This window comes from Dendrobium catenatum, unplaced genomic scaffold (assembly GCF_001605985.2).
Source record: "Dendrobium catenatum unplaced genomic scaffold, ASM160598v2 fragScaff_scaffold_621, whole genome shotgun sequence".
In the NCBI taxonomy this organism is placed as follows: Eukaryota; Viridiplantae; Streptophyta; class Magnoliopsida; order Asparagales; family Orchidaceae; genus Dendrobium; species Dendrobium catenatum.
This window is the reverse complement of record NW_021319083.1, coordinates 20,685,966-20,693,288: the sequence shown is the minus strand read 5'-3', so window position 1 is coordinate 20,693,288 and position 7,323 is coordinate 20,685,966.

Below are 7,323 nucleotides of genomic sequence, written 5' to 3'. Positions count from 1 at the left end.
AGATAACATTCTTTCTTTAATTGCATGAGATATTTATGGCCAAATCATGCCTTGGATGAATTTTATGAGAAAACATTCTCCACTTCTCTCAACTTTGATCATGAAGATTGATCTCTTGCAAAACCCAAATAAATTCTCTCCTAAAAATATTAGGATTTCTTTTCTATATCTCTCTAATCAAATATTTTTTTATTACTATTTTATATTGTTTAAGAAAAACAATTTTATATTTCTAATAAAATATCAAAATCCATCTCTGGTATATTTTTTTTATTGAATATAAAGTGCATTATATGTATATTTTCTTTAATTCTAATTTTTTTATTTATAAATCAGTTTACATATTTTTTATAAATGAATCATATACAATTTTTTTTAATATTAATATCGCTTATTTTCTTTTATATTGCAAAAAAAAAAAAATTGTACAATTTTTTTTAACAAATGTATAAATTAATAGTTTTTATTTAAAAGAACTCTTAATCAATATTATTTCTTAAAAATTAAACAAGGTTAATAAAATTACTTTTAACAAAACTTAATGATAAATTTTCAATAATTTAAAAAAGTCACAGCTTTATAATGCAAATAAAATTATATTTTATTAAAAAAAAAAAACAAATTGGAATGAAGCATCTACCATTCGAATTAGATGAGTCTTTGCTTTGAAGTTTGGAAAATTTTTTAGAAACAACAATTACATGGGGATATCACCAAGAGCTGTTTTAAGTCAGAACCTAATCCGGGCAATCTATTAATCAAATATTTAGAAGTTAAGCTACGACTTATTCAGAAGTATTTTGGAATATTATTTTGGAACATAAGGTTAGTACCTTAGGATAATGGTATGAAGAAAATCATTTTTTTTTTCTTTCCTTAAAAAATAAAGACAACAATTGATTAAGATAATCCTTAGCACATCTCAAGCTTAATTTTATTTTTTAACTTGTGGAAAAAATTTAAAAAGGTGGAACTAACATTCAAATTTTTTATTTAAAATAATAATCAATGTCGCAAGCGTACAATCATCACTAAAAGAGATAAACTAGTGATACCTAGAGATGATATTAGTAAAAACATAGTAGATGGTTCACAAGTATCATCGTAAATAATTATAAAAGGCATTAAATCTCATGTTTTACTTATTGGAAATAAATTTCTCTTCTAAACATGCTTTGCTTTAATTTTCCAAATATAAATATAATTTATCTTATGCTTTTTAAATAAATTATTTTCAAAATTTTGAGTATTAAACTGGAGCTTTTAAATTCCAAATATTCATAAAAAATCATCTCTTAAATTAGATTTACCAAATTTTAAAAAATAACTATGATAAAAAATTAATTCAAAGAATTCCTTAAAATATTTTAATCAAATTTTTTTGCTTTAATATTGGAAATATATTTCTAATTATTCTACTTTTAAAATATATTGCAAATATATATTTCACTTCTGCTTAAGCTTTTACAACTTAAAAATTTATTACTTAAATATACAATTAACAAAACTCTTAATGTTTACAACTTAAAAATTTATTACCTCAACTATGGGGGAGTTAAAGGAATTTGTGATTTCCATTCAACTATGCCACCATATTTATAACCGAAAATTGCATCTGCCTTCTCATCTCCCTCAACATTCAACCACCGCCAATAATTACAAACTTTATTTCCCCATCGGTTCGCGGAATTTGCGGATCTGGTTCCCGCTATAGACCAAAAATATCAAATTGTGGGAACAGCTAGCGAAGCAGCTTAACAGGCGGATATAATTAAGCTTCTCTCTAAAGAATTTGCTCAAAAGATTGTCGCATTCTTTAGAATGCGCCGAAATGGAACACGCATTCCTATATTGTGCTATATCGTTTAGCGAATTTGCTCTTATTAAAATTAATTCAAATTTAAGTTTTTTCCCGAAAATTTGGCCTTTCCTGACCTGTCACTGCGTATTTCTTGACATCTTATATATATAATTATCTTATTTTAATTATTCCTCCGTTAAATTTTCAATAATCATTCTTCTCTGAACTATGAAATTAATGGACCGTTTGGAATCACGATAATTTATTTTTATAAAAGTGATTATAAATTACATTCACGAAAATAATTAATTTAGATATTAATTTGAAAATAATTTCTTAATACAAAATTTTTTAAAATTACGGTCATTCCAAACGTTAATGATTTTCACCGCAGCAATTTTATAATCAATTTTACGGTAACAGTTTAACCGTAAGCAGATTGTGGTAATAAACGTTAATTACGATTAATTAATGAAAATATTTATAAAATAATAATAGACTCGAAGTTAATGCTACAGCTAATATGTTGGTTGTCCAGTGGCTTTTCTGAATCCTATTCTCCAGTTGCCGGCGAGAAGTTCAATGGACACGTGTCACATAGTGAAAGGCACAGGAGTCGGATTGCTGAGCTGGACGCAACAAAGGTCATTCGGTCTACCCCAAATACCGGAAAGTATACTTTATGATTAAAGAAAATTCAAAATATATTAATGAACTTTGAAGCCGCGAGACTTGCCCTAATTTTTCCCTCGCCGCCCCTGCTGTTCTTCTCCCCTCTACCCCTCCACTGCTTCACCCATGGCCTCCACCTCCCTTACTGACTTCCCTGCCCTATCCAACCCTGCTTCCGAAGATGTCATTCCGTTCTCCGGTGAAGAAGTTTCTGCCGGACCTGAAGAGTCGGCCCTTTCGCTTGTGGGCTACACAATCGGTCCTTACCCCTCCTACGAGGCTCTCATCTCTTCAATGCGTAAGAAATGGTCTCTAAAGGGTAATCTACAACTTCATTCCCTACGTGAGGGTTTTTTCCTGTTGCGTTTTTCTGTCTTGGATGATTTCGAAATGGCTTTGTTCGGGGGACCCTGGTTATTCCTGGAGTGGCCATTCTTCCTGCAAAAGTGGTCACCGCACCCTAAACGTGTTGAATGTTCTTCAATTCCTATTTGGGTTAAAATATTTGACCTTCCTTTGTGTTGCTGGAACTCAGAAGGTATATCCAGAATTGCAAGCTTTATAGGTATCCCTTTAGTGGTGGATACTCCTACAGCTCAGAAAACCCGTCTTACTTTTGCTAGAGTATGTATCGAAGTGACTAGTAAGTCTGTGTTACCTGATCTCATCCCGATTTCTTTGGATGGAGAATCCATATATGATGCTTGAAGTTCAATATGAATGGAAGCCTACACCGTGTGAGATTTGTGACTCTCTTGTTCACTCCGCAGATATTTGCCCAACTAAACCATCACAGAGTTCCACTGCAGTCCTTCCTTCTCGTGAAAAGAGTACAAATCGGAAGCCAAGGAGAAGACCCCGCACTCGTCGCCCCCCACCTAAATCCTCAACCTCTGCAAACAACCTTAGACCTCCAAAAATTTCTACAAACAAAATTCAAGTCTTGCAAAGTGGTTCAGATATCGCCTCTTCTATTGCTCTTGCAATGGAAACTACTGTTGTTATAACAGCTCCACAAATAGATACTTCTAACCAACAAGCCAAATCAACCAGAACCTAAAATGCCAAGAAGGCGTCCCCTCGAGCTACCATATCCCAAATGATCTATACCTCATAGCTGTTTGGAACACCAGGAGCTTCAATAGCCCTGAAAATTTTGTTTGCTGTAAGGAGCTTGTACCTTCTTATGGCTTTGATGTGTTTTGCATTCTGGAGAATATATTAAATGCTTGTATGCTATTGCTCTCTGATCGTTGGTTTATATCATCTCACAAAGTTTTTTTTCAATAAACAAAGCAGCCATAATTTTGGATTTTGAAAATCTAGCTGTATTTGAATCAAATGGAATGCTTTATAAGATTTCCATCTCTATCATTATTTACTTTGATTTTTTTTTCTTTTTTATAAATTAAGTAAAGTAATCACTTTTTTTACATCATTCTCTTTTATACCGAAGAAATAAAAATTCACATTTATTTAAGTAGAAATTAAATTGTTTTAGTTATAATTGAAATAAGAAGTTGCCCCACAGGTTATCTTGGCTCATTATTTTTTTTAAAAATTAAATATTATAAGATTTATTATAATTTTTATTTATATTCATGAAAATATTTATAAAATTACGTATATGTACGTTGTTTAATAAATAATTATTTTCAAACATAATAAAATAATCATTTAATAGAAAATTAATTAGTGATTTTATGAAATTATATATTCGTATACCAATTTTTTTTACATCTCGTTTACTTATAAAATTATGTATAACATATAGTAAAATTATTAAATAAGGAATTAGATTTATAGACTAACATCTTGCTTAGGGAGTTAATAAATCATCATCTTGCTTATGGAGTTAATAAATCATCATTAATGATTACTTGTGATTCAATGATTCAAGCTTGATGGAAGTTTCAAAGCTGCCATCAAGAAGCAACTGTTGCAATAGTTTTGCGATCTTGAGTGTATTATATATATTGATTTGATCATGATTTTTCAATGTTTTGTTTTCAAGAAATACTTAAATAGGGCTTTGAAGATTATTATCGTTGGTGGGGAACTGGGAATAATTTCCTGCGACCTTTGCACATAGCTCTAATATATGTGAAAAGCTTAGAAAGCTTTAAAATAAATAAAAATTTATTTAAAAATTTTACATAGTTGATTTACAAAAGTATGTGTTTTTTCGCCCAGGGATACATCAGCACTGTGCTGCCCTCGAACCCCCGCATGGGTGCCGCCCCTTGACCCCGAGACCTGACCGGGCAGGTCGAATCCCGCTAGGGGGCACTGCCCCTTTGGACCCCTAAGGCTGTAGTTTTTTCAACTTCAAGTCTTCCTCTTCCTTGACATTTGCATACCGCCTTTCGAGCTTCACATCTTGGAGCATATCATCTACTCGAAGAATGCAACGTCCTTCTCTAAACAAATCTTCATTTTCATCAAGTCTTCCAAAATTTTTCTTTCTCAATAGGTACCAAAAGTTCTAATATACAAAAACCCTAAAATATTTGAGAGGTTTCACGAGTTTCTTTTTTAAATGCATAAAAAAATAAGCAGGCAATGGGATTTTAAAATTTTTCATAAATGGGTTGGGTCGAGTTGTTGGATTATAAAAAATCCAAGTGTCTTAATTTAATTGTAGTCCAGATGTAGAGTTACGTCTAGAGTTACCACAGAGTAATTTCTCCTTCGTTGGAGAGGCAGAAAAAAATTGTGAAATTATTTTGTTCATATATGCAGTCCTAAATATTTATTATTATCAAGAAAGAAAATAAAACATTTTTAAGGTTTAAGTTAATTTCTGTTATAAATTAAAATAATACTAATAATAGTATTTTCGGACTCCTGAAGCTATGACGTCCGAAAATAGGGGGCAACTAATACATCGTAAAAAAATTATCTTGATCGGGCACGAATCTTGATGCAAAAATCTATCTGGAAACTTCAAAAATTAAATTCATGAGCATTCGAACTCCGATTTCAGCGAGCTTATAGTCAAATTGAGCGTCTCAGAAATACGAACCCAACGACACCAAATTCGACCCAATCCGAGCCCAAATGGGTCCGAATCAAGGACCTGAAACGTTGCTGGATGGTTCAAACCGCAATTTGAGTTCCAAACGGTCTTCGATTTTAACTAGCTTATACTCGAATCGAACGGCTCGACAAGACGAATCCAACGAGCCCAAGATCACCGAATTTTGACATCATTAAGGCCTTCAAATGTTCAACGAAAGGTGCACGATTGTTGGATTCAATATCGGCCGTCCATTCGACCACTCCCTATTCGCCCCTGATCTCACGCTTATTTACGAGCTATACCACTCCAAAAAATCTATTAATAGAGTCCTCATTCTTCACAAAGGGGACTCAAGTGAAGAGAGAAGAAAAAGAGAAGAAGAGAAGAGAAGGAAGAAGTTCATCCTCGACCACCGCCGGAGCCTCGCCGGACCACCGTCTGAGGCCCTCACCTTCGTTAGAGGCCCTCACCTTCGCCAGAGGTCTTCACCTTCGCCAGAAGACCTCCCCTTCTCCAGATCATCATCATAGGCCCGAAGTTTTGCCAGACCATTACCTGACATCCAGACTTTTATCAAAAAGTTGTTATTTGTAATCTGATCGCCCTCGGAGGCGATTCGGCCCTCTGTAACCGGCTCAAATTATAGTGGAATCATTTTCAACTAGGCTAGGCCTCATGGTTTTTCCCCTTTCAAGGGTTTTCCATGTAAAATTTTTTTATGTTCTGTGTGTGTGTGCTGGATATCTGTGCAAAGCTAAGACGTATAGTTAGAACTCTATCGCCGCGTATATTGAAGCCCGCAACAAATATAAATAAAGTTTTTGCTGCAAGGGCAAAGCCAAGAATTTTTATTAACGAGAGCACAAATTTTTGTTTTCAAATATTCTCCCAATTGTTTTATCCAAACTTAAGGCTTACTATTAATAGTTTAAATTATTTTTATTTGTAATTCTTATTTTAAAAAGGTAAACTATAAGATGAAAAAATATTTAAATTACATTGCTTACTCATTATATTCTAGAAAGTTTAATAATTACTTTAATATCAAAATAATTAAATAAACCTTTCTTAATATAATGCTTATAGTATTATTCATACACTAATGCTAAATTATATTTTGAAGTTGACATTTTATAACAATCATACCACAAAAAAAATTTGTTTTAACTTATAATATCCTAATATCAATAAAATCAAGTATTTATTTTAAAAAAAAATTCTAAAATTGTTATCGCAAGCCCCCCCGTGCTCTGCCCTTAAGTTACCTTACTTTTTTTTTTGTGACGAGGAAACACTGTTCTTAGGCCAGTGAAAATTCCGGTCAACCTAACATGCAACCCATACCAATTTATACGGGTCAACACTTAAGACTTTCACTGTTTGCCGAAAACTTTTTATTTTTAAAATAAGTGTCCTTTATAACTTAGCTGGACTTTCCTTTTAGTGCTTCCTAGATGGATACTTTGGAGAAAATCAGATTCCCGTAGCATCAAAAGACCAAGAAAGAATTTGAATTACTAGTCCTTATGAAACATTTCTATTTAGGATGATGCCTTTTGATTTATACAATGCCCCTACTATTTTTCAAAGGTGCATGATAATTTTTTACACTTAATTGAGTAGGGCGTTGATATATTTATGGATGATTTTTCTATTTTTTTGTACCACTCTTGATTGTTATTTGGAGCATTTAATTATAGTTTTAAAAAGACGTGTATAAATAAATTTGGTATTAAATTAGGAAAAATGTCAATTCATGCCATAAAATTTCTAAGTGAATAGGCTTAAAGTGCAAGTAATTGAAAATCTTTCACTGCGCACTTCTGTA